Source organism: Parus major, chromosome 7, assembly GCF_001522545.3.
Source record: "Parus major isolate Abel chromosome 7, Parus_major1.1, whole genome shotgun sequence".
NCBI lineage: Eukaryota > Metazoa > Chordata > Aves > Passeriformes > Paridae > Parus > Parus major.
Genome location: NC_031776.1, coordinates 4,680,355 through 4,701,055, shown reverse-complemented (window position 1 = coordinate 4,701,055; position 20,701 = coordinate 4,680,355). Strand labels below are relative to the sequence as shown.

At 41.2% G+C, this 20,701-nt stretch overlaps 1 protein-coding gene across 29 annotated transcripts in view; it reads left to right on the top strand.

Annotated features, from left to right (window-relative positions):
- Positions 1-2,648: 2,648 nt before the first annotated feature.
- MAP2 (microtubule associated protein 2) overlaps positions 2,649-20,701 on the top strand; it is a 173,211-nt gene continuing 155,158 nt past the window's right edge. For all 29 annotated transcript variants that reach the window (XM_015635034.1, XM_015635047.1, XM_015635046.1 and 26 more), the window contains exon 1: positions 2,649-2,711. The gene's annotated coding sequence lies outside the window, so the exon portion shown is untranslated. The remainder of the gene's footprint in view (positions 2,712-20,701) is intronic.

Genomic DNA, 20,701 nt, shown 5'->3' with positions numbered 1-20,701 from the left:
GCATTATCATTTTGTGATCACCATTACCCAATCCATCTTCCATCTTCAGATTTCCAAACAGTTTCTCCCTTTTAGCCAAACCAGCTCCATCTTCTGACATGAACCATCCACAGGGTGTTGGAAAATGTGTCCAGTTATGCCAATGAATTTTTTGGATAAGCTCAGCTATCATTATAGTACGTGCTCATCTCTTGGGGCAGGTGTATACTGAAACATGAAAAATACTGGACAGCTTTATTTTCCTACTGGATGCTATTGGAAAGCAGTTAGTGAAAGACTTTGGTAACCAGAACTGTCAGTGTGACTCCTTGCAGGAATAAAAGCTGACAGCATTAGCAAATGCCACTGTAGTTACAAGAAAGGAGTGTATAGTTCTGTTCAGTGTAGACTTTAAAGACAGCTCCTGATTTTATCATCCAGCAAGTATTCAGAAGTCAAAATGCCAACACTTCACAATGCTAATCTTGTTTTCTCTGAGTCAAGCAGTTTGCATGGCATTTTATTAGTAGTCTTTTCCAGAATATATCCCCTGTTCACCACAGGCTGCATGAGTCAGGGCTGTGATTTGGAAAATCTTGATGTTTTTAAAGTGGAGTTAACTGAGTGTAACCATAGCAGGAGTGTAAAGAGGTGTCTGCTTGGTGTTTTGTGGCCATTTTAGCAGCAAGTCTGTTTCCCTTTTATTATGACCACAGATAGTAGGATGAGTCTGGAGTCTCTAAGGAGAAAATAATTGTGGACCAAGCTGTTAAAATACTCGAAATTCTGCTTGCTTGAGGTGTGAGGGTTGTGTGCTTGTCCATCACTGCTCATCAGAGGCCTGGGAAAAGGCATCTTGCTGGAACCATTCATTCCTCCTTGTCTTCAGGTTTGGATATGAACTGGGAGCTCCTCAAAGATTGGAGGGTGCTGAACGGGGTTTTGCTCAAGAGGGGAATATTATGTATGAGTTGTAACATGGTTGTGTTTTGCTGACCATTGCTAACAGTGTCTGGGCCAGTAGTGTCTTCCTAAAGAATGCTCAATCTTTGGTGCATGACTCTGCACATGGGGGTAGTGCCTTAGACAAATGTCATTTAGTAGACCTAAGCGGCTTACAGCTGATTTTCTTCTCAGACATATGGAATTAACCAAAGATAGTAAGATCCATGCCTGGCCAGTATATTGTAAGAACTGACTTTTCATTTGCTGGTGTTGAGAGGAAAGAAGAAATAGTTGAGCTTGACTTTGCTTCTTCTGTTCTCCTGGTTACACCTCCGTCTTCATCCTCAGTGACATTTATGTCACAATTACTCACCCTTACCACAGCAGTGTGCTGTAGAGACTTAAGTTTTTTCTGCTTTTTTTTTGGCCCTTGCTTAAAAGGAGGGAGGGATGGGGTCCTTGCTTTCTGTGCATGATTCAGTCGCTGCTTCCTGTTAACTTTGGTGAGACATTGAATCTGTCCTTCTCTACCTTTCTGTGAAAGTAAATGTTTTCTTCTCTAGCTTTGGTAAAGTCAGAGATGAGCCTCCCATTGCTTTCAGTGACAACCCCTATGCTTATGGCTGCAGGGAAGCATAGCAAAGTTCACTAAAAGTACAAGGTGCTGTTATTCCTGGTGACATTTATCTTCTCTCCATATTTCCTTTCTGAAGCAATGAGTATCTTAAATAGCTTTGTCCAGCCCTGAGTTTTTTACCCCCATTTTAGCAGAAGTTAGCTCTGCAGGTAGGATTCATGCTGATTGAAGATGATAGGCTGGAAAATGGTCCATTTCTTGGCTGTCGACTTGAAGCTGGGTGGGGAAGTCTGTACTTCTTCCTTCTCGGGCAATTCTCAGGCAATTGTAAATGCCAGCAATTTGCAGTTTATAGGTGCTTCTCCCTTGCCTAGCCATTCCCAAGACTTGCAAAGCATTAATTAGTTCTTGTTAATGCCACTGTGATGATATTATACCCATTGTAAGATACGTTTAGTAACTCAAGCACAAAGCAAAAATGTCCAAGGCCCTGCAGTAAAACAGCTGTAGTACCAGAGAATTCTCTGTGACTGCTCAACAGCACTTCCCTGCTGCAGATTTTCTTTGGTACTTGATACCACGTTACCTGATACTGAATTAATAGGTCCCATCAGTCTGGTCTGCAGTTTGTAAGCACATCATTTGTTACTCTGCAGTGTAACTGTGGGATTCCTGGCAACAAGGAAGCTTTTGGCAAGTTAGGTTGGATTATCTACATTGTTTGTTTGCTGACTCCTTGTACTTAGGACTGTTGCTGGAAGTGTCTTTTCTAATTTTTGGCAAATCATCCCCAGTGAATCTAGATACATGAAAGGTCTTCTGCCTTCAGATCATCTTCTTTCTGTAAAGAAGGAAGGGATTTAGTTGTTTCTAAGAAACTCTGATCCTAACAGACACCATAGCATAGCCTGTGCTTCAGAGGAATCAGCTTTTCCATGGATATGCACGTTATACAAAAACAGGCATTCTGAAGGCTTGGGCTCTGGTCACTGGAAAAGAGCATTTGGTGTAACTTTACACATGTTACTAAAAGCAGAGAAGGAAAACATGTGACTAGCATGTCACAATTCATGAGTCTTTAATTAATATAATAAAATTTAAGCTTTCCCCTTTAACAGCTGCCACTGACTGACAGTTTTGTTTTGTTTCAGATTGTGGAAACCTGAAATAAAATATCCTGTGACTGACAAGGTGACAACAACACCATAAGGTGAGTCTACTGTTTTTGTTGGTCTCGTATCAGTCATTCCAGGGGTCTGGAAATACTGTGCATCTTGACTTTTCTGGGATGGATTGCCTAATGAATCTCTGGGGCTTGTTCAAACAAACCCAAATAGTTTGACAGGACTCCTCCTATGCCTGCATGTACATGAGTTATGTACTGTAATGGTGTTTCAAACAAAGAAAATATGTACATTTTCTGTGCTGCACAGTGAAGGTGTTTATGGCACAGAGCTGGAAACAAGTGAAAATAAAAAACACATTGGGGTTTTTGCCAAGTTTCTTGTGTAGACATCTTTTCTGTAGGAAATGTCCTCCTGTCATTGCGAGTTGAGCTATCCAAAAGCTGCTGCTGCTGAGTACAAGTTGAATCTGTGACGTGGCATTTTTTTCTTTTCACACTTCAAATTTAGAGTTCACAGCTAGCAAAAAAATATTCCCTGCAATATGTGCTGATTACTTGTGTGTTAGTCACCACATGCTCACCTTGTCTGAGGATTTGTTGTTCTGCTCTGTTGAAATGTTTTATTGAGGTTGTTTATGGGATATGCAGATTTGGAGCAGATGCAAAGAGATGCTGATCCCAGGCTTTCCCTCTTGCACCCCTGGTATTATCTTTCCAGAGGGGAGTTTGTGTAATGGGTGCAGACAGCTTTTAGTTATTTGAACTACTCAAGTGAAAAACAGCACAAAGAGAGCTGGTAAGCACCATTTTCACTTTATCCATTGATAACTGGAAGAAGAATTACTTGGTCATTCCTCTTCCAAGAAAAGTTAAGTTTTCAAGCACCAGGTTTATCTGGTTATAATGCACAGTCGTGATGAAGTTGGATTTTGTTCTTGGATTTGGATTTTGTCTTTTCTGTAGTTGGTTTTTATCTGTCTTCTTTATAGGGTGGAGAATGGAGTGAAAGCTGGGACATGTGTAGCCTGTATCTGTGTGCTGGAGGCAGTTTCTGGTCACAGCATTGCTGCTCTTACTGTAGCTTCACATTTCTCTCTTGGAGGTCATAGTTTCTTCCTTTGTGTGAAGGTGTGAGTCTTTCTGGAGTATGTGTCCACAGCCAGAGAGTGAATGGTGGTATTTCAGTGCAGAGCAGCAGTCTCTCTGCTGGGTATTTCAGAGTGTGTTTCTTGTCACCAGCTTTGAAATACTGCTTTATAACTGTGATGGGCTGCAGTGCAGATGTACCACTTGTATTTCTCAAGATGTTTTAAAAAATTGCCACAGTCATGTAAGCCTCCCCTCTTGCAGTGAGAGAATCAGATGAGATGTGAGAATTTATCAGCAAGGCTCCTGTTGTCATTGTTCTTGAGTGGAAACTGCCAGAGACCCTGCTCATGGTATTAATCCTTATCCAGTGAGGTCTAGCTTTGATTTTAGTGAGATTTAGTGAGGTTTCTTTTATCTGCTCCTTGTCAGCCTCTGCATGTCATTGAACTTGAATCATTTGGCAAAAAGTTAAATGGTCAGGAAGAGACAGGTAGTAGTAAAGCTGTAGTAAGGCCAAATGCTTTAATAGGAAGAAGTGATAGAGGATCTGAGCTAAAAGTGCAGACCAAGCTGTTTGGTGGGTGCCCTTTGCAAAGAGCAGCAAGGAAGTTGAGGAGAGTTCATTCTGCATTTCACTTCATTGGTGCTGGTCTTTGTGGCAGGGTTTGAATGCCAAAGGTCTGTTCTTACCAAAGATATATCACAGCTGATGTGTGTAACCAGGAAATTCAGAGCAGGCTGGTGAACTTCAGCTGGAAGGGATAGGTAAACTCCTGTCTGCTCACAGACAGAATTGAGTAGTAATTAAATTCTTCCAGTGCCTACAATATTGATACTTTCACCTGCATTTGAGCTGCTCACGGTTTATCAATAGAAGCTGTGTTCCTGCATAAATGGTGAGCAAAATACCTTCTTGTAATTAAATAATCCATTGTCTAAATCTCATTTTATTAAGCTGAACACAGTAGAGACTAGAGAAGCGGTCCTGCACCAAGGCTGTTTAAACACATAAAACTTTTTCAATTTTATTAGGTTTTGTTCTTCTCTTTCTGTCTTCTCCATGTGAATCTAAGGCACATGCAGATCATGCATGTTCTCTTTTTTTGTCTTGATAGTCTTCCTTCTAACCCTCTCATAGGCTTGTACACAACCCATATAATGGCACAGAGAAGCTCTTCACCTATTTATGGGTCTCACTCTGTTGCATCACTTTCTGAACTGCCCCAGCACCTTCTTTGCTCATCAGACAGCAGTGTATCTTGCACAAAGAAATGAAAGCAAGACTGCTTGTCTCTGCAAGCTCAGGCATTAATTGAACATAAATATTACCTAATTTTTCATGCTTTAAGAGCAACAAAACCCCAATCCTCAAAAGAAAATATTAAATGTAAGTAGAACTGTTGTATTTTACTGAGAACCTGGGGGAAAAGAAAAAAAGGCAACAAAAAGATGGTTTTATTTCTTATCAGAATATTTCACAGGAACAACCTAAGTGTATGTAATGGTACCAAAGCCTGGATTTATTCAAGGTGAATTTCTCTGTGGTATGAAGAAAAAACAGAAGAGAATTTTTTCAAAAGCCTGAAGATCTGCACTGCCTAGCCTAGCATTAGGCCCTTGTATGTCATTACTGCTTGCAAGCAGTGTGCTTACCCTGCTCACCTCCTGCAGAGAGCAGAGACTGTAGAAGAGCATCTCAGGAAGCTGGGACGGTCACGTGTGACTGAGCCATTTTCTCTCCTTCCATCAAATCTAGAAGAAGAATCTAGAATATGTAAAATGAAAGAAATGAGTGAGCTGTTGTTCTTAGAAGCCCTATAAACAGACAGAGCTAGATGAACATTTTAGCCTTTATGTTGTTTTTAAAAGATACAAGAACTGGCATCACCACTGTGGAGTCTTTTGTACTTCTGTCTTTAAATTGCTGCTGTTCTGGGCTGTTTCTCTTGTACAAGTGATCTGCTGTAGCCCAGCAAATAAAAAATTGTAATAAGGCACCTGATCTCTTGGGGAAATCTAAGTTTCATTCTACCAGGGTATACTGGTTCTCTAGTTTCCAGTGTAAGTTTATGCACCTCAAATTGTTTTGCAGAGCTGCTTACCTGTACACACCATTACCATTCCTCCTACTCTACTGCTAGGATCAGAAAGTGTAAAGGGATTCAACAGTTCAAATTGCTGCCAAAGCAGAGGCTCCTGAGGAAAGCAATGTCACATGTGGTACAGAGCAGTGAGAACAGTCCACATGGTCAAACAGCAGGATGTTATCCTTGGGACCTACTTCTTTCTGTGTGACAGGTTTTCTGTATGTTATTCTTCTTGTGCTAAGATGTAAAAAAAGAAAAGAGAAATCCAGACCTATCTGTTGAAGGCATTGACATTACATCCAACATCCTTTGGAGAGAATCTTTTTGAGAGAGAATTGTGTGAGGTAGAAGCTATTTAGACTTAGCCTTCACTATTTACATTGACATAGTAAGCAACTTGAGTTTGCCCCAAAAAGACCTACCAGCATCCCAGTTTATTGGAATTGCTCCTTGTCTTGTTGTTCCAAGTTCTCTTCTTGTAAGAAGGAGCCTTGCAGTGGGGTATGGGGCAGAGGGAGAGAGTTTCTCCATGTAGAGTTCTCCCCTGGTGTTTGCCCCCAGCAGCGCTTTGCTGGGATGTGCAGGGTGCTGTCTTGCACTCTCAGTGGGCAGTCCTGTTAGCTCTGGCCAGTGGAAGGGCTGTGGCCCAGCCACTATGCTGCTGAGTTAGAAAAACACATGACCTGGGCTGCATCCAGCAGTTCAGGATGGAGGCCATCAAACTGTGACATCAACCAGCCCAGGCTTGTGGCCTTGAAGAACTGCGTGATGCTCCCTGTGGTCGTGGAAAAGCAGGAAAGGTGTTGGTGTGATGTCTTTTTCCCCAGAAGCTTGTGGGTAGGATGGGGACTAGGGGAGCCCTAAGACCTCTATCTGGGAGGCAAAAACCTGGGAGTTGCTGAATGAAGGTGGTGGCTGTAGAATTTTTGCAGACAAACCAGTTGGCACCCATATGACTCTGAAGCAGGTGTGCTGGTAGCATGAAATCTCACATTTCTCATTGGCATGGCTCTACCCAAGTTATCACAAGTATGTTGCTATTGCACAGCAGAATAACTTGGTTTAGTTCTCTTTCAGGTGCATCTGGGCATTTGGGTTGCAAGTCCAAACTCCACTTGCCCAAATAATCTGAAGCCTGAGATTGTGGATGAACAGAAATAGGTGTTCTTTTAAGGGCCACTTTACTTTTTATTCTCTGAGATTACGTATGATGTATAAAGATGCAGTTTTCTGAGTAATAACAAATGCCTGGGTTACCATTCTACCAAACACCATGTCTGAAACCCAGAGGCTAGCAAAGTATTTATTGAGGGAATGTCTGAGGAAGCTGTTCTTGATGCCAGCAGCTTCTGAGTGCTAGTTAGTTAACCAAGTAAATGTTTGTGGGTTGTATTTTAATGGCTAATTCCATTGCCACCAGTGTCTTCAGAAAATAAAAAAAAAAAAGAAAAATGGAAGGAACAGGTGGCACACAACTTATTTTTTCAGAGGAAAAATATTGTAGAACTGCAAGTGTCTGCTTCTGCTTAATGCTCAGATGCTCTGAGATGCCATTCATTTATGTGGAATAAATTGCTATTCCAGTTAGTAGGCCCTTACAATGTTTTTTAACCTTATTTTATTCAGTGGGACAAACCCCCATTCCTTACTACCTCCAGCATACCATACCAGGAGGCTGGAAAGCAATAGGATAAATAGTTTTGATTGGATCCTTCTACAGAGCAGAAAGTAGGGGTTTTACTTTTGACTTCAATGGGAGTGGGAGCCAGTCCTTTTTTTGTGATGTGCAGCAGTGACATCTTCTTAGACAGTCTTGAAGAAATGTTATGCCCTTTAATTCTAACCTGGAATGTTTAAATTCAGCAAGACAAGTCTCTTTGGAGATAGAAAACATCTTTTATGAGATTATTTGATACAGCAGGAAAAATGGATAAGTTGGCAGGTGAATGGTGAAGACCTGGATAAAGGTTTCTGTTCCTGAAAGGTTTTTTGGTGTGTGTTTTTACTCCGCCCCCTTCCAGGTGTAGGAAATAGTATCTTTATCTACAAGATTTGCTTCACTTACAACCTTTGAAAAGAGTGGCTGTAATGCCTTAACATTTTCAGTGTCTTTTATTATTGGTGGGGAGAGAGCATTTCAGTGTGTGTAGGACTCAGAGGTAGAAGCTCTTCTGTTGCTTAGAGCCCCAACTCATATCCTGTTCATAGATTTTTATCTCCATTTCTTATATCTTCACAGGTTTCTGGACACATTACCACTTAAGAATTGATATGTCAAGAATCTTTCTTCCATAAAATCACTCATCAGTTTTTTTTTTTCCTACTGGTACCTGTAATAACAGAACAAGGGTTAAAGCTATTCAAATATGATAGGGCTGTATGAAGTGTCTCACTGAAGCTCTGCCAAAAGGAAATGTCAGATTTTCTGGTGTGGCTAGGTCTGTAAGAGAAAAGTGTTGACATCCTGAGGAAAAAGAAATTACAGTCATAGGAAGAATCAGTTATTTTTCTTCCAGTTCTTAAATGCTGCAGGCATAAACATGACTCATCATCTAAAGGTAATACAGTTTTTGCTTTTGTGGTGCTTCTCACCTTGGAATCTTTTGATACTAATGGGAAGACTTTCACCAAATTCTTGATTTTTCAGGCTTTGAAAGGTGGACTGTAGTGTGAGAAATGTATCAAGACAGGAGTTGCTGACTTTAAAACTTTCATGTGAAACCCAACTGGTTTTGCTTAGAACTGATTTTCCTTTTTATTATTATAGTATGTGTACATATATGTGAAAATATAGATAAATAAATAATACATAATATATAATTAGGTTATTTTGTTCTATGAATGAAACACATTATACTTTTAAGAATACACAGATCATATAGCCTGTATTACATCTCTGGGTATTTCTGAGTAGCTGAAATAACTTTGTCAGGTTTATGATTCCTAGGCTGTTAATACTAGTGTCTGAAATCCTGATAAAATCAAGTCAACTGTACACTTCTAGGGGACTGGATAATGTTTTGATTCTGATCAAAAAAGAGAAAAACAATGTTCTTTAGACATCCATGTCTCTGTTGTCCATATTTACCCACTGCTGGCACATGGGACTGCTTGTGCTTTGCTGTGTTTCTCCATCACATAGGTTTGTAATCCAAATGCTGTAAAATGTGGCGCTTTACATTGCCAGACATTGATATAAATGCACTTTTCTCACACTTTATTGTTGTGGTTGCTTTGAGCTGAGCTTCCAAAGACCCATCATCTGCATGTGAGTCAATGGGAATGGTATGACTGAAAACATGAAAACATCAATTCTTAGTTTTTAAGTGCATTCCTACGAGAGATTTAGTTATGGTATGAAACTGTAGGCAAGAATTCAAATGATTCATGTGCTTTTGACAGAGCTGTCTCACTCAGACTGCTCTTTCTAAATATTTGAATCAGAATCTCAGAGATAAGGGAAATTCAGTGCATCACAATGGTGCTGCATTTGAAATCCAGAGCTTTATAAACTTCTGTTAATTACTTTTCTCCTTGAGGTACCTGTTGAACTAAATAACGATCTTTCTATAGAAAAGATTATGGAAATACGTGTAACAGGGTTAGGAGCCAGGTGGGTGGTGAGGCTCTGTGTGGTTGAGTGTTTACATTTGAGAAAGGCTTTTGGACCTGGTTTGGAAAAACACCAGTCCGGGAATAGAGCCTGCACAAAAATTCTTAATGGGAGGTGAATGTAAAGGTGCAGGAGTCACAAATGAGTTTGAATTCATCCAAGACTGTGGGTAGAGGGGAAGCCCCTGTTCTCCAGCAGTGTACAGGGTACAGCTCTGTGTCTTTGCTCACCTTGTGATGAGGAGGCCAAGTTCAGAAGCCAGAAAAATGCCATGTTACTCTTTTGTGCAGGTATTTTGTTCCAGGGTTGGGACAGTGAAGAAGGAGAATTCTTGGAGCTCCAGTCCTGAAATACAAAGTGTCTCCATTAGGAGACTCCGTTAGTGTTTCCAGTTTGTGTCTGAGGAAATGAGGAATGTTAAGATATTAATGTTATCTGCAGGCAATAAGTAGGCAAGTCTGTGACCCAGCTGGGATAAAATTCCAATCTCCTCAGCCTCATGCAGCGCTTTGTTGTTTCTTCCACCAAAGCGGCTTTTTCTGCTGTACATCTTAATTAGCAGCTTAGCCTGATCTAACAACTGAGAAATAGCTCTGCAGTGCAAACAATAACTGTATGGGCAGATACTGGTATAAATTGTATTTTGTTTCTAATTAGAGCAGGGGTGCATGCCACTTTACAATGTGCTCAGAAGGAGAAAATGTGGACTCCAACCCACCAAGTAGGAAACTATTGCTGTGGATGAAAATCTGATGCTTTTTTCAGACAAATTCAAAGGCAAGTTTCATATTGCTAGCTCAGCTCCATGGGCCATGGGAGCTGAGCTAGAAAGCCTGGACTTTTAAATACAATTCTGACTGATTCTGCCAGTGTTTTGTATGGACAATTATGCATTTTCATAAGCAAGAGCTGAAACTAAGGATTGCTGTACTCAAGCTCTTCATGTCACAGTGCAATTGTGCATGTTGTATTTGTGCTAGAAGGCTTGAAACAACAGGGCCAGATGCTTTTTTATCTCTGAACTTGCTTAGGTCCATTGATTTCAATAGACTTGCACCCACATGCAGTTATGTCCTGCAAAACCTGAGTCTCAGAAAAACACCATGAAGATACCAAACATCTGTAGCATAGCAACAGGAAAGCCTTTATGCTTTTCTCATTTACATCTAGTCTTGGACCCTGGCAGCAACAGGGAGCATGTGGTGGAGGGTTTGCTTTCTCTTTGGTCAGATTGTTTGGGAATGTAATGCTGACTAAGTTTACAACAGCCAAGGACTTGGCTTTGAGGAGCCTCATCTTTGGTTCAGTTGTGTTCATCTGTTACCATGTGAGATGGAAGAAGCAATTCTCACAAAAGTACTGTAGTGCAAGAATTTGGCTTTTTTGTTTCTGCTCATCATAGACAAATCCATCCCTTTGTTTAAAATGGTGTCTCAGTGAATAGACAAAAGTGATTCTGTTTTCCTAAGTGCAGTACCATGGAGAGCACCTTACATGGAAAGGGAATTTCAGAACAAAATCTAGAGTTGAGTTTGAAGTGTTTTGTCTGTTCCTATAGCACTTCTAATCATAAACTAAGAATAGAATAATTTGCAGTTCTATGCAAATGTTGTAATCTATTCATGTCTGTGGGAAAATATTGCTTTCACTGTGCTTTTTGGGGCAACTGCAATAATTTGAAGGAAGAGAGGTTAGAAAAGTTCTGCTACATGTCAGCTGAAGCAGCTCTGTGTTTTCTTGGCTACTGTACTGATGCAAAACTCTCCATTCAGGAAGATGATAGAATCAAATGTGCAAACAGAAGCAGCTTTGCCAGTCATCCTACCCAGTTCTGTGCTAGGACCTGGTGGATGAGCTCAGAGTGTCTGGGTGCTTCTGTTACTCCTGGCTGGAAAGGCCAGAGAGCAGTCAGAAGAGAAACAGGAGATGCCCAGCCCCAGCTCCCTGCTGATGGGAGGACCCCACTCTGGGACCCTGAGAGTCAAGCTGTTCTGTATCCTGTGGTTGCAATGAAGGCAGCAGGAGTAAAGATGGGTGGGCATTGCAGCCTGTTTGCTGAGGCAAGAAGGTTCATATTCAGCTGAGCCATACATGGAGAGGCTTCTGAGTTGGAGGAGGGCTGTGGGTTTCATGGAGATTGTGCCATTTAGACCCTGCAGATTACCTGGACTAACAGTGGCAGGTAATTTCTTTTGAAGTAGGGTCTGATATTTTTTAGCTAGAAGTCAGGAGCAGGATGTTGGTTTCCCTAATGCTGACTTCACCCACCCTTCCTCCTTGAGTCCTCATGGCTGTGGAAGGACCTGACTGGCACAAGGGGGCTGCTCTTGTGTATGGAACCATTTCCTGTATTTCTCATCAAGAAGATGGGTTTTGAAGATGCAAGCACTCCTCTTCGGGAGCAGTATTCACAGGATGGATCATGGATGCTGGACACTGATGTAGTTGATGCAGTCTTTTTTAAACTGTAATCTCTTTAGGCAGCTAAGGAATGAAGCTGAGGCTGAAGGTTGCCCTGGTCTCTTCAAGGTTACAGAGTATATTTGCAGGAGAAGCAATCTGCACCTCATCTTTAGAATTAGTGTCAATGCAGAAAAGGGAAGGCAAGCCTTAAACTTTATTGTGGTTATGAATCATGTGTCTGGGCATAACAACTGTGATTTGTGGTTTCAGGGCATTTTTAAAGTGCATGACTTTGTGGATAAAACTTAGTCTTGCAAGGGGGGGAAATAAAAAAGAAGGACATTTAGATTAAGTGGAATGACTGAGACTTGGACCAGAAGTTTTATAAGAAGCGGTGGAGTTTTTTTTCTGTATTAAAAAAAAGTTTAGAGTATTTGAGCAGGAAAGCCTAAGATTAACTTTACAGGTCTGGAAATATTGCTGGCCTGTCCACAAATCCTGTGGTTTCCCTCTTGCACAGAGTCCCTTGTAGCTGTAGCAGGGGATGGCATTTTCCAGAACCTTCTATCAGTGGGCAACATGACCCAGCCCTGCAGCCAGGTCAGTGCAGGCTGAACCCTTGCTGCGAGGTTAAGGGGGTGCTCAGTGCATTCTTCTCAATCAGTGCAGAGCAGACACTGCCCTGCCTCTATTGGGCTGTCTGCCTTCATCAGGAAGCAGTATTTGCTCCCTAATTAGCTATATACAGCAGCTGGAAGTTGGAATTTAGGTATAAGTTCAGTGATGGCATATGCGGAATCAGAAAGAAGTAGAGGAATGAGGTGAAAGTGTGAGTTTTGCATTTGCAGGTGCAGACATTTCAAAGGGGGATGTTAAATCCACAGTGTTTTTCATATCAACTTTCACAAGGGCAGCAGATTTCAGAAGGCTGTTATCCACCCTATGAGTCTGAAAATGGACTCTTTGGAGCAGGGGATAAAAATGGTGCTGTGTTAATGAAAGAGTCTGGGACCTGGTCTGTTTGCATTGCTCTGGGTCTGTTTTCCAGGCAGATCGAACTAAATATTTTAGCTGTGAAATCCTGAGAAACAGCCTGTAAAATGTCAGTGCTTGCATTTCTAGAAAGGCTGTTTTCTTCAGCTCTGATTGATTTCCTCTGCAAGAATGCTACTTAGTTTTGAAGGCTTATGTGAGTTCAGTGTGTCTTAATACATATGCCAGTAGACTCTTTGCATGGGAGCTGTCACATTCATCACTTTCACTTAAAGCTGTCTTTTATTCTCCTGTTTAAATCTTGCCCTCCTCTGGAGATGTTTTCTGTTTTCCCCTTGATTAACAAGTATTGCTGCAGACCCTCTTTTCCACCAGTGAGCAGTGGAGCGAGGTGTATTGGTGAGTTGTTGGGAAACGGGCACTGCTTTTGCCCCCATACACATCTTGTGTTTCAGAGGCACACAGCCTGTGTATTTTATGGGGCACTGTATCTCTCTACAGAGCCCCTGTGATTGTGTGCCTTCTCTGGACTTGTGTAATGTGGTTGTGCAGCATTGTGTTAGGTCATGCCTTTAAACCACAGAATTTCTGAGTGTTGATTGCAAATGGAAAAGGAAAGACTGCTTGGATTATCAGCAGGAGAACAGTAGAAGACATGACCTTTCTTCTGCTCCTCAGGGCAAAGCAGAGATCCATGTAGTGTTCTGCTTTGAAGCAAATTGGTAAATAGCAGGGATATTTTGATCTATAACAGGTTAGCTGCTGAGGCCTTTGTAGGCTTCCTAGGTGCTGAAGGAGATGGAGTGGAAAAGACATTTCGTAGATACAAGAAGTTGGAGAGAAAAGTCCTGTAGAGATGTAGGAATAGCTTATTCAGGCAGGAATAACAAAATCTGGGAAAGTTAGGCCAAATGAAGCGGTGCAGATGAAAATATTGCCTGAGCACAGAGAACAGACTGTGACTATTTACCATGATGAGGTTAGATCAGGGATGGTGTGAGCTGCAGGGAGTGCAGCAGCTAGGAAATAAAAATGGCCAAAAGGTCAGTGCTCAGAGCCAGGTAAATGAGCCATGCCATAGGACAGGGCAAGGGCAGTGCCAGAGCTCCCTGGAGATGTGATTCTAGAGGTGCTGTATTCTGGTGGTGTCCTTGACAAGGAAAACAGGGCTGGCAATGACTGGCTGTGCCTTGTGTGGTCACTTGAATTCATAGGAATCTGGTGTGATGAAGTTAGTACACTATGGTCTGCACTTAAATGATGCCTTGAGAGGCTACCTAGAGCAGAGGCTAGGCAGTGTTAAAGGAATAAAGTAGGTATTTATTAAAAAGGCCTTGAAAGAATACACCTTGGGCAGTACAAGAGCCTGGCTGAGGCTACACCCACCATGGTCACATTTTCACACTTTTTAAAGTTTTGGTCCATTTACATATTGGGGTTAATTGTCCAATTACAGCTTCAGGTTATGTAATCCCATCCTCCCAATTTTCTCTCCTCAGTTCCCTGTTGTTTATACCTTTTGGGCCTGAAGCTGCAACGGTGTCCTTGGTTCTTGGGCTGTTAAAGGATTGTTTTGTCTAACTAAACCATGAGGAGAACTTGCTAACACTTTGTATGAAGTTCAGAGTTATATACCAATGCAGTACAGAATCTGGAACATATGAGAGCTAAAACATAAAGAGCTGGTGAAAAACTTCAGGCTTCTGTCATGACCATCTTTTTTTACAGTTTTCATACTTTGCAGTACTCTGTAGCTGTGTGTGATACAGGAGACAACTTGTCTCCCCAGATGAGGGGGAGTCTAGCTTTGTGGGGTTCTGGAGGAGCCCCTGACCTGCCTCTTGATAAGCAGGGTGTAAAATTGTTTTGAAGACTCTTCAGTGGAGTGAGGCACTACGTTCAGCCCCACATTTTGCAAGAGCATGTCTTCATGTAGTGTGAGCAGCCTTGGTTTCAGGTATTAAAAGCTACAGGTGAATAAAGGGAGATACAGTGTCTTAAACATCTTGAACTTTGTCTTCTAGTAAACATATCTTCCAGATCCCCTTTTTTGTTTTCTGGCTTTTGGAGGATGGATTTCTGTTATCAAACATGAGTATGATTTGAGTATTATTTCTGAGCTTTCAATATCAATTCCATGAAAACTACTTGCGAAATACACAGTTCTGCATGTTACAGGATATTTCTTTGAAATGTTTTTCTTTTAAAATGACAAGTGGAACAAGATACTTGTTAGAGTGCTATAGGAGCACTTGCTACATGGTTGCATTATGAAGGGTCTAAACTGGGCATAAAAATTACTTTAAAGCCTAACTTCTAAATCTGTAATTTTTGACTATTACATAATTCTGAGAGTGAGCACCAGAAGGTGTCAACTCTGCCAAATACCTCTGCATTCAGGTAGGGAGTCTGACCAACTCACCTACATTTCCTAGAAAAGATGTTTTATGTGTTACATGTTTAAATTTGCAGTTTCATATAACTTCTTCCCTAGACCAGTCTTTGCTTATGGTCCACATTTTGGCCTTCACTCCCATGTCTACAGCCCAGTAAATGTTTTAATTTAGCACTGCTGCAGGTCCCTTGCTGCTGTCCTGGCTGCATGGCAGCCAAACTCTGCCACAGCATCGAATTTGCAGGGCAGCAGTGGAAATGTTAGGGAAAGAATGTGCTAGTTAGTATGTGTGTATGGTCCTTAAAAAGTACAGAAAAAAGGTGCTGGGGATGGGGGAGTTACTGAGTTCCTAGAGGAGCTGGTGAATGGGTTTTCTAGGAATTATAATTTAAAGCCACATAATGGGAACAGTAGAACCAGCCTGAAAAATTGGCTCAGTGAGGTCATGGAAGCTCAGCAGGAGGTAAAAAAGCGTCCAAGGTTTTCTGGTTCTTTGTTGGTGTGGTATCAGGATTAATTCTAAGTTTGCTGTGTGTGTGTGTGTGTGTGTATCTGTGACCACGACTGGCTTTGAAGACTGTGATGAAGAGCACAGTGTAGTGTCTCTGTGAATCTTGGTCCCCTGACCAGCAGAAATGGTGAGTGGGTTTCAGGCAGGCTGTGCTCCAAACCCAGCTCTGATGTTGAATTCCTGGGTGTACTCAAGCAGTGTAACGACACATTTAGCATGCTGCAGAACCATGCAGCAAATCTGCTCACCTTAGATGTGCATTAGTAGTGTTGCTGTTGGGAAAACTGGTTTCATAAACAAAAACAAGCTTTCAGAGAAGAGTCAGCATCATTTGAGAGAAGCCTATGGTTTACTGCCTATAGAGCACTGAGGAGTAACTAGTAAAATCTGCATGAAGTCCTGGCCAGATGATACAGCCAAATAGTCATTATCATTGCACATCACAAAAGCTGTTTGGGAGGAGATATAGCTGTTCATTCATGGCTTAGACCAACAACAGCAACACACTGTAATAGCAGCCACATTGGTACAAACATTTCCTCATTCTGAGACGAAAACACTCATATTGGCAGGCTAGGAAATTTTTGTATTAAAAGGCTTTGCCTGTAGCTGTGGACCTGGTTAAGTAATATGCTATTAAGCTCAATTAGAGTGGTACAGTGAAAATAGATGTAATACTTCTGCAAGGAAAGATCATGTAAAGACCTGAATGAATGAGGTGTTATGAATAATGCTCCCTTATATGAGTAGAGACATTGAAGTCAAGGGCTCTGAAAACACTTTTTCATCTGTTACTGTTTTGTTGACTTTATTTTGATGCCTCGTGTTAACTGAAACGTTTTAATGTTTTTGTTTTAAAACTCAGTAACTGAAAGTTGGTAATGCAAATTAACGAAGTGGGGAAAGCATCTTCTGAAATCCTTTATGCTTTGCTGGGGTTGGCTGAAAAGAGACAGCCTCTCTGTTCCCTCTCTTCCTAACCATATAAGATTGGATGTTCAGTTGTCCTGTGATAACATGCCTTTTGGAGTGAGTGTAAAACCATCCTGTCCCTGCATGATCCATGTAATACGTGGGAAAAAATTTTCAGTCTAGTAACTGATGAGGACAATTTCCTGTAAGCCAGTTCTTGTGGCCTCTGGTCTTCAGCCAGATCTATTTTTACTGCCTTTTTTTCTTTTTTTTTCCTTTTTTTTTTTCTCCCCTTCCCCCTAAGTTATTTTTTCTTAAGAAGAAAAAAGGGTCTGCTTGGCAGTGTTGCTATCATGATTCTTACATGCAGACAGGCTACAGTTCCAAAAGGAAAGCCCTGAAGGTAATGTGTATTCTGATCACCTGGGATTAAAGCTTTTAAGCCACATCATAAAGTCAGCATCAGTGCATGAGAGCAGAACAGAGTGAACATTTGCCTGTGCTGGTTATCACTGTTGAGCTAAAGCCAGGTCCAAGTAATTTGATATTACTGTAGCCAAAAGCAGTTTTGTTCCTGACACTGCTAACATTTAGGCTTATGTCACATAAGGATCTAGGAGCACATAAGTAGTTGCAGTAGCAGGCCTGCTAACTCACCTGAGTAGTAAAAAAGCTGAGGAGACTTACACTGAGAGTGCAAGAGGAGGCCAGCACTGTCCAGCCTGGTGTTAGTGAAGGTGGTCTGAATGTATGGAGAGAGTGAGCAAATTAAATGTGATCCAAATAAAAGCACAGGAGAGTAGAGATGTGAGAGTGGAGTCATTTCGAACAGTCATTTTCCACCAATGGAAATGGAAATCCTGTCTGTAAAAGTGTTGTGCTGCAAATCATGTGTGTATTCAAAACCAATCTCAGTCTGTTTGAACTTTTTTCCCAAAATTTTGAAAGATCTGTGAATCTTTCTAAAAACAGCTAATATCAAGCAGGAGAGTGAGTTGGAGATAGGAGTCTGTGATGATAGAACTGGGGCTTGAAAGGCATTCTGATAGCCAGGTTCTTAGGAGTGCCAAAGGAGAAAGCCAGGGCAGTGCTGTCACAGTTACTGTGCCACAGATGGTAGTGTCAGCTGTGGAGTGCTTCTTCCCCCTCAACTTTGTAAATCTCATTTCTGGACTGGATCAAGAAAGCTGCACATTCTGCAAGCAAAAAGCCAGAAGCATGCATGGTATGCTCGGGGAAGGGGTGGATTTCCTAATAAAGGAACAGTGGATGTGTGTGTTGGTGCTTGCAAACAGATACCCTGGTAGTACCTGCAGTAAGGTGATTAGATATTTAATTAGGAAGATGTGCATACTTACTTTCCTTTAGGTGGTAACAGTTGAAAAAAGACATGGAGACAGTCTCAGGAGTCATTTGAAGTCTGAAATTGCATAGTTTGGACATGTCAGATCCAGCAATAGTTGGATTTTCCTCCCATTACATTCATGTGTTGAATGGTTGTTGGTTATATTTCAAATATCAACCTGGCTACTCTAGGATGAGCACATCTGGTCCTCTGATCTTGGAAGGTATTGGAAAGTATTTGGGAAGTATTTGAAAAATTGCCTTTAGGTTTTTCCTGTGGTTTCTGGATACTGATCCTTAGAGCCACTGTGACACTTGTTAGTTTTCATTGAACAAATGCTTTCATGTATTTTTAAGAAATAGATGATACTCAGAAAAGCATGTGCTGAAATGGCCTTTTTGTAAAATAAGATGTTGGTAGATTTTTTGTGCTACAATGGCAAGAAATCATCATTGGTAGATTTGAGAGGAGTTGTGACTTCTGCCCTCTTGACAAGGTGCCACTATTGCTTTGAAACATTGCTGGGGGGTGGGAAGAGTGTTTCTGGTCTTCATTGGACACAGCTGCAGCCTTCACAGCAATAGCATTGGACTGACATTTTGTTGCAGGAAATCATCTGGTTATTACATGTTATTCCTGACAGTTGCAGCATTACTTCAACTAAATACTGTTGGGTAGACTGGCAGTGATGTTTGCTGTGAATCATCCTCACTAATGAACCTATTTCATAGAGAAACAATAGTTATTATCAAGGTGACATTTCTGGTCTGAATCACTATGCCTTTTTATCTTTATTATCTTCCATGAACTGTTTTGCAAATTACCTTTGGGCTGATGGGCCTCATTCTCTTCATTCTAGAAACAAATATATTGGTGTGATTGGAAAATACCTTTAATAACAGGAGGAGCTCTTTGTCATTTTTACACTCTAAAGGTGTTTGCTTCTGTTGTGTTTTTATTCTGTTTTCATTTCACATTTAAATAATAATGAATTACTGGAAAACCTTGAATCAGTGGTATTGGAAGTCCTGCAGGTAGACTGTTAAAGGTAATTTTGAAGTGCCAAACCAAGGAACGTGGACATTAAACCATAATGTTGATACAGTTGTCTTGGAATGCTTCCATTTTCTATCATTTTAGGAAATGATAGGCTTCTTCCCTCCAGAAAAATAATGAAATACAGTCTTAATTTTTCAAGGCTGTAAGCAGATTCTAGAGGACTATGTGTATTATTAAAGTTATTCTCTTTACATAAGAGCTTTTTCCTGGGCAGTGGCCTGAAGCCTGAGATATGAATGTTGCTGTTTGTCATCTGTCTGCTTAAACATCCATCTCTTAGCTCCTGCTTATGCAGAAGAGATGTTGGTGAACTCAGCTCCTATCCTAAGAAGATTGCCTCATGGTCAGTGAAACTGCTGAGTGAATGGAACAAAACATGCAAAAAATATTTAAAATGGAGATGATCTATTATATTCTCTGGAGTCCACTGTATCAGGATGGTGTACAAGATTGGAGGAAGTACTGGTCATTCCAACATGGAAGTGCTTACATCCCAGATATCATCCCTGTGGTGCATTGAGAGCATAAGGAAGTATGTTACTTTTAGAAAAACATCTCTCTTGTGTAAGCCAGATTGCATCTCTCCAGAGAAAAAGCATGCTTATACCACAAGAAAAGGGAGTTTACAACTGTTTAGCAACGCATCAGATAAAAGAGACAGTTCCTTTTCAGCTGCAGCTGAAACATTTCAAGTTTTGGGTGGAACATGCTTGAGGTGTGTACATGTTCATCTGTACAGCTTTGTTTTTCCTTTCCAAACTGAACTGCATACTATTATCCCCATCTTTGGAAACATGCTGATTCCTTGTTTCACTTTAGAATGATTTGAGCTGTAGGATTCTGCCCTGCTCCCTATTCTGATTTTAAATACTCTCAAAGAGGCAGGGGAATGAGTGCTCTAGGTGAAGCATACAGGATCAGCCCAGGAGATGTCTATGGATGCAGGTGTGGACCAGGCAGTAAAAGCAGATTCTTTAGAAACTTGAGAATTAGCAGAGGATGTAAAGAGGTCTTGTGCTTCTGTAGGTGAAAACAAATTTGTGCTAGTACTTCCATGGCTGTCCTAGTGGTGGTTTAGCTCATGAAGCATCAAAAGCCTTGATTAATTGAGTTCTCCAAAGCTCCTTTCAAAAGCAGAAAACCATTATGGAAGTGATGCCACAAAGGCCCACCCAAATGGGTGGTTTTATCTCCATGGTTTCTGGCCTTTAGGCAGCTAGCTGCCTTTCCAGTGTAATAATACTGAGTCATACCTTTTGTTTCTACCCACCAAGGGATCTCTCTTGTCCTCTTGTCATGCAAAGCAAGAAAGTATTTGAGACACTTTCCAGACAGGAGAGCAGGGAGTTTCAGCAGCAAGGGGACCACTCCTGCTGGTGCTCAGTCTCAGAGCAAGGAACTCTGTGATGAGACCTGTGTGAGGAGCTGAGTTTCTCAGCAGCAATGTGAGTCACATACTTGCTTTCCCAGCATATGTGGGGCACTTGGCAGAGGGGTGGCTTTGCTGGCCATTTATTTGCTGGATACTTTTCTGCTAAAGCAGGTGCTCTATTGAGAGCTTACCCCTGGATTTCTAAAAATCACAATCCTGTGTCCTTTTTATGTCATTATCTGCTATGTATCTTAGACTTTGTCTTGTATTCTTCTCCATTTTTTTCTGTTTCCTT